The 7,500-nt window shown below is 40.5% G+C and overlaps 1 non-coding gene across 1 annotated transcript; it reads left to right on the forward strand.

The window, feature by feature from the left end:
* The first annotated feature begins 2,506 nt into the window (after nt 1-2,506).
* LOC123688471 lies at nt 2,507-2,625 on the forward strand. Its single transcript, XR_006749988.1, has one exon. It is a non-coding gene; the product is annotated as a 5S ribosomal RNA (ribosomal RNA).
* The last annotated feature ends 4,875 nt before the right edge of the window (nt 2,626-7,500 follow it).

The raw sequence follows: 7,500 nt of genomic DNA on the forward strand, positions 1-7,500 counted from the left end.
GGAGACGGTAAGAATTCTTTTAATCGAAGATATACATATACTTCTCATCAATATCCAAAAGCTTATCGAAAAATAAATTACTCAACTTTTACGTGAAGAATCGTTCACCCAAACCTTATCCCCTATATATGTCAGGAGAACCCAAGGTTCCCCTCCAGACACGATTTAGCAAACTTTTCCCGATCGATCCGACCCACCGAGGCCGTCTCGACCGTCCGCTGCGCCTACTAGGGCCGATTTCTTCGGACTCCGATCAGAAAATATACCAATGCATGTCGTTAACACCTAGTCCGCCTCGTCCGATCTATCTAAACAGTCTCGACGCACCCAACACTCTTTCAAAGTCGGATTACTCGGACTCAATCTGAAAATGGACCGATGCATGACGTCAACACTTAGCCCGCCTCGTCTGATCTATCTAAGCCATCTCGACCCACCCAACACGCCTTCCAAGTCGGATCACTCGGACTTCGATCTGAAAATCTCCGGACTCATTTTTATGAATATCCCCAGTCAGTAAGAACGTTATTTCGCCAATATATACCAACAATAAACCATATTCCAATAGCTGAACCAAAAATATAATTCCCGATCCAAACGTTCTGCATCGCCCAACGCGACCACCTTCCCTATATATGTCAGGAGAGCACAGGGTTCCCCTCCAGACAACACTTACGCTCTATCCCCGACTCTCGGTCGATCGATAGGCCAGGTCAGCGGTGTCTGTTTCGGCCGAAGCTCGGACTTTGGTCAAAATGTTCCGATACAAAATTTGAACCAAGATAGATACAGATATGATTCCTTCTTAAATATACGTTGATTATCGAACAGAATATGGTAAATATTTTGCGATGACCGAGGATTTCATGAATTTTTTTTTTTTTTCGAAAAAATTTTCTATTATCGGAATTTCCTCAAATTTCATTTGGTTGCCTCCTAATGCTTATTAAAAATGATAATCAACAATCAGAATCATTATTTATCATTTATTTCAATTTTTATAATGAAAAACGTTCACGTCCTTTCGCGCCTCTCGATCGTCGTTTACGTGATGCATCGGTCAGCCCTAGTTTACGTGGTGCATCGGTAAGATCGAGTTCACGTTCTGCATCGGTCTGCCCGAGTTTACGTGGTGCATCGGTAAGATCGAGATTACGTGGTGCATCGGTAAGATCGAGTTTACGTTCTGCATCGGTGTGATCTAGTTTACGTTGTGCATCGGTAAGATCGAGATTACGTGAAGCATCGGTATGATCGAGTTTACGTTCTGCATCGGTCTGGACTCTGAGATATATTTTCGACGTGAAAATGTTCCGATACAACTTTTGAACCAGGATAGTTAGAGAGATGATTTTTTCTGGGATGTACGTTGATTGGGGAATGGATTGTGGAAAATAACTTGCCATGACCGAGGTGTTCTCGAATTTTTTTTTTTTTCGAAAAATATTTTCTGATTTTGGATTTCACTCAAATTTGATTTCGTTGCCTTCTAATGTGTTCTAAAAGAGTAAATCAGTAATCAGAATCGAAAAATATTTTTCGGATTTTTTTTTTTTTGAAAAAAAATTTTCTGATTTTGGAATTTCCTCAAATTTGATTTGGTTGCCTTCTAATGTGTTTTTAAAGCGTAAATCAGTAATCAGAATCAATATTCATTGTCGACTTTAATTTTTATAAGGAAAAATGTTCACGTCCTTAAACGCCTCCCCATCATTAGCCCGAGTCCAAGTCGATGTCAGTCCCGAGCGGACGGTGTCAGATACTACCTATCGCCCCGGTCTGGACTTGGCGAGGTATTTCGACGTGAAATGTTCCGATACAACTTTTGAACCAGGATAGTTAGAGAGATGATTTCTTCTATGTTGTACGTTGATTGTGGAATGGATTGTGGGAAATAACTTGCCATGACCCAGGTGTTCTTGAATTTTTTTTTTTTTCGAAAAAAATTTTCTGATCTTGAAATTTCCTCAAATCTGATTGCGTTGCCTTCTAATGTGTACTAAAAGAGTAAATCAGTAATCAGAATCAATATTCATTGTCGACTTTAATTTTTATAAGGAAAAATGTTCACGTCCTTAAACGCCTCTCCATCGTTACCCCGACTCCAAGACGATGTTAGACCGGAGCGGACGGTGTCAAATGCGACCGATCTCCCCGGTCTGGACTTAGCGAGATATTCCGACGTGAAATGTTCCGATACAAAAATTTAACTGTGATAGTTAGAGAGATGGTTCCTTTTGTGATGTACGTTGATTGTGTAATAGAATATGGAAATAAACTTGAGATGACCGAGGTCTTCTGGGTTTTTTTTTTTTTTTCGAAAAATATTTTTCGATTTCGGAAATCCCTCAAATTTCATTGAGATATGTCCTAATGTGTTCTTAAAACTTAAATCAACAATCAGAATTAATATCCAAAAGTTATTTCATTTTTTATAAGGAAAAACGTTCACGTCCTTTCCGCTCCCAAAAAGTGAGATATCATAGAAAATATCGCTATATTTGTTGTTTACGGCCATACCACGCTGAAATTGCCAGTTCTCGTCAGAACACTGAAGCCAAGCAGCGTCGGGCGCGGTTAGTACTTGGATGGGTGACCGCTTGGGAACACCGCGTGCTGTAAGCTTTTTTTTTACGTTCTGCATCGGTCTGCCGAGATAACGTGGTGCATCGGTATGATCGAGTTTACGTTCTGCATCGGTAAGATCGAGATTACGTGATGCATCGGTAAGATTGAGATTACGTGGTGCATCGGTAAGATCGAGTTTACGTGGTGCATCGGTAAGATCCAATTCACGTTCTGCATCGGTAAGATCCAGTTCACGTGGTGCATCGGTAAGATCGAGATTACGTGGTGCATCGGTAAGATCGAGTTTACGTGGTGCATCGGTAAGATCCAATTCACGTTCTGCATCGGTAAGATCCAGTTCACGTGGTGCATCGGTAAGATTGAGATTACGTGGTGCATCGGTAAGATCGAGTTTACGTGGTGCATCGGTAAGATCCAATTCACGTTCTGCATCGGTAAGATCCAGTTCACGTGGTGCATCGGTAAGATTGAGATTACGTGGTGCATCGGTAAGATCGAGTTTACGTGGTGCATCGGTAAGATCCAATTCACGTTCTGCATCGGTAAGATCCAGTTCACGTGGTGCATCGGTAAGATCGAGATTACGTGGTGCATCGGTAAGATCGAGTTTACGTGGTGCATCGGTAAGATCCAATTCACGTTCTGCATCGGTAAGATCCAGTTCACGTGGTGCATCGGTAAGATTGAGATTACGTGGTGCATCGGTAAGATCGAGTTTACGTGGTGCATCGGTAAGATCCAATTCACGTTCTGCATCGGTCAGATCCACTTTACGTGGTGCATCGGTCTGCCCTAGTTTACGTGGTGCATCGGTTTGGACTTAGAGATATATTTTCGACGTGAAAATGTTCCGATACAACTTTTGAACCAGGATAGTTAGAGAGATGATTTTTTCTGGGATGTACGTGGATCGGGGAATGGATTGTGGGAAATAACTTGCCATGACCGAGGTGTCCTCGAATTTTTTTTTTTTTCGAAAAAAATTTTCTGATTGTGGAATTTTCTCAAATTTGATTTGGTTGCCTCCTAATGTGTTCTAAAAGAGTAAATCAGTAATCGGAATCGAAAAATATTTTTCGGATTTTTTTTTTTTTCGAAAAAAATTTTCTGATCGTGGAATTTCCTCAAATTCGATTTGGTTGCCTTCTAATGTGTTTTTAAAGCGTAAATCAGTAATCAGAATCAATATTCATTGTCGACTTTAATTTTTATAAGGAAAAATGTTCACGTCCTTAAACGCCTCCCCATCATCAGCCCGAGTCCAAGTCGATGTCAGTCCCGAGCGGACGGTGTCAGATACTACCTATCGCCGAGGTCTGGACTTGGCGAGATATTACGACGTGAAATGTTCCGATACAACTTTTGAACCAGGATAGTTAGAGAGATGATTTCTTCTATGTTGTACGTTGATTGTGGAATGAAATACGGAAAATAACTCGCCATGACCGAGGTGATTACGATTTTTTTTTTTTTTCGAAAAAAATTTTCTGATCGTGGAATTTTCTCAAATTTGATTTGGTTGCCTCCTTATATGTTCTAGTAGCGATAATCAACAATCAGAATCAAAATCCATGGTCGGGTTTGATTTTTATAAGGAAAAATGTTCACGTCCTTTTTTACAACCCCGACTCATTGACGATGTTAGAACCGAGCCGGCGGTGTCAGATACGACCGATCGCCCCGGTCCCGATCGTCATTTACGTTGTGCATCGGTCTGCCCGAGATTACGTGGTGCATCGGTATGATCGAGTTTACGTGGTGCATCGGTAAGATCCAATTCACGTTCTGCATCGGTAAGATCCAATTCACGTTCTGCATCGGTAAGATCCAGTTCACGTGGTGCATCGGTAAGATGGAGATTACGTGGTGCATCGGTAAGATCGAGATTACGTGGTGCATCGGTAAGATCTACTTTACGTTCTGCATCGGTCTGCCCTTGTTTACGTGGTGCATCGGTAAGATCGAGATTACGTGAAGCATCGGTATGATCGAGTTTACGTTCTGCATCGGTCTGCCCGATATTACGTGGTGCATCGGTCTGCCCTAGTTTACGTGGTGCATCGGTTTGGACTTAGAGATATATTTTCGACGTGAAAATGTTCCGATACAACTTTTGAACCAGGATAGTTAGAGAGATGATTTTTTCTGGGATGTACGTGGATCGGGGAATGGATTGTGGGAAATAACTTGCCATGACCGAGGTGTCCTCGAATTTTTTTTTTTTTCGAAAAAAATTTTCTGATTGTGGAATTTTCTCAAATTTGATTTGGTTGCCTCCTAATGTGTTCTAAAAGAGTAAATCAGTAATCGGAATCGAAAAATATTTTTCGGATTTTTTTTTTTTTCGAAAAAAATTTTCTGATCGTGGAATTTCCTCAAATTCGATTTGGTTGCCTTCTAATGTGTTTTTAAAGCGTAAATCAGTAATCAGAATCAATATTCATTGTCGACTTTAATTTTTATAAGGAAAAATGTTCACGTCCTTAAACGCCTCCCCATCATCAGCCCGAGTCCAAGTCGATGTCAGTCCCGAGCGGACGGTGTCAGATACTACCTATCGCCGAGGTCTGGACTTGGCGAGATATTACGACGTGAAATGTTCCGATACAACTTTTGAACCAGGATAGTTAGAGAGATGATTTCTTCTATGTTGTACGTTGATTGTGGAATGAAATACGGAAAATAACTCGCCATGACCGAGGTGATTACGATTTTTTTTTTTTTTCGAAAAAAATTTTCTGATCGTGGAATTTTCTCAAATTTGATTTGGTTGCCTCCTTATATGTTCTAGTAGCGATAATCAACAATCAGAATCAAAATCCATGGTCGGGTTTGATTTTTATAAGGAAAAATGTTCACGTCCTTTTTTACAACCCCGACTCATTGACGATGTTAGAACCGAGCCGGCGGTGTCAGATACGACCGATCGCCCCGGTCCCGATCGTCATTTACGTTGTGCATCGGTCTGCCCGAGATTACGTGGTGCATCGGTATGATCGAGTTTACGTGGTGCATCGGTAAGATCCAATTCACGTTCTGCATCGGTAAGATCCAATTCACGTTCTGCATCGGTAAGATCCAGTTCACGTGGTGCATCGGTAAGATGGAGATTACGTGGTGCATCGGTAAGATCGAGATTACGTGGTGCATCGGTAAGATCTACTTTACGTTCTGCATCGGTCTGCCCTTGTTTACGTGGTGCATCGGTAAGATCGAGATTACGTGAAGCATCGGTATGATCGAGTTTACGTTCTGCATCGGTCTGCCCGATATTACGTGGTGCATCGGTCTGCCCTAGTTTACGTGGTGCATCGGTTTGGACTTAGAGATATATTTTCGACGTGAAAATGTTCCGATACAACTTTTGAACCAGGATAGTTAGAGAGATGATTTTTTCTGGGATGTACGTGGATCGGGGAATGGATTGTGGGAAATAACTTGCCATGACCGAGGTGTCCTCGAATTTTTTTTTTTTTCGAAAAAAATTTTCTGATTGTGGAATTTTCTCAAATTTGATTTGGTTGCCTCCTAATGTGTTCTAAAAGAGTAAATCAGTAATCGGAATCGAAAAATATTTTTCGGATTTCTTTTTTTTTCGAAAAAAATTTTCTGATCGTGGAATTTCCTCAAATTCGATTTGGTTGCCTTCTAATGTGTTTTTAAAGCGTAAATCAGTAATCAGAATCAATATTCATTGTCGACTTTAATTTTTATAAGGAAAAATGTTCACGTCCTTAAACGCCTCCCCATCATCAGCCCGAGTCCAAGTCGATGTCAGTCCCGAGCGGACGGTGTCAGATACTACCTATCGCCGAGGTCTGGACTTGGCGAGATATTACGACGTGAAATGTTCCGATACAACTTTTGAACCAGGATAGTTAGAGAGATGATTTCTTCTATGTTGTACGTTGATTGTGGAATGAAATACGGAAAATAACTCGCCATGACCGAGGTGATTACGATTTTTTTTTTTTTTCGAAAAAAATTTTCTGATCGTGGAATTTTCTCAAATTTGATTTGGTTGCCTCCTTATATGTTCTAGTAGCGATAATCAACAATCAGAATCAAAATCCATGGTCGGGTTTGATTTTTATAAGGAAAAATGTTCACGTCCTTTTTTACAACCCCGACTCATTGACGATGTTAGAACCGAGCCGGCGGTGTCAGATACGACCGATCGCCCCGGTCCCGATCGTCATTTACGTTGTGCATCGGTCTGCCCGAGATTACGTGGTGCATCGGTCTGGACTTAGAGATATATTTTCGACGTGAAAATGTTCCGATACAACTTTTGAACTAGGATAGTTAGAGAGATGATTTTTTCTGGGATGTACGTTGATTGGGGAATGGATTGTGGGAAATAACTTGCCATGACCGAGGTGTTCTCGAATTTTTTTTTTTTTTTCGAAAAAAATTTTCTGATTGTGGAATTTTCTCAAATTTGATTTGGTTGCCTCCTAATGTGTTCTAATAGCGATAATCAACAATCAGAATCAAAATCCATGGTCGGGTTTGATTTTTATAAGGAATAATGTTCACGTCCTTTTTCGCCTATGTTCTTTTTCGACGTGAAAAGTTCCGATACAACTTTTGAACCAGGATAGTTAGAGAGATGATTTTTTCTGGGATGTATGTTGATTGACGTACGAAACTTGGAAAAAAAATAGAAAAGACCGAGGTACTCTAGAAAAAAAATTTATTGAAAATATTTTTTTGATTTCGGAATTAATTCGAAATTCATTCAGATGTCTTCTATCAATATCGCGAAAGAAAAATCAATAATCAGAATCGATATTCATCTAAGATTATTTCCTTTTGGATTGTGTTAACATTCGGTACGATCTTGTCTACGTGATGCATCGGTTTGTTTCTCGGCTCTTGTGAGCAAGTTGGACACTCGAGACGGCCTCC

The sequence above is a fragment of the Harmonia axyridis genome, chromosome X (genome assembly GCF_914767665.1).
Source record: "Harmonia axyridis chromosome X, icHarAxyr1.1, whole genome shotgun sequence".
NCBI lineage: Eukaryota > Metazoa > Arthropoda > Insecta > Coleoptera > Coccinellidae > Harmonia > Harmonia axyridis.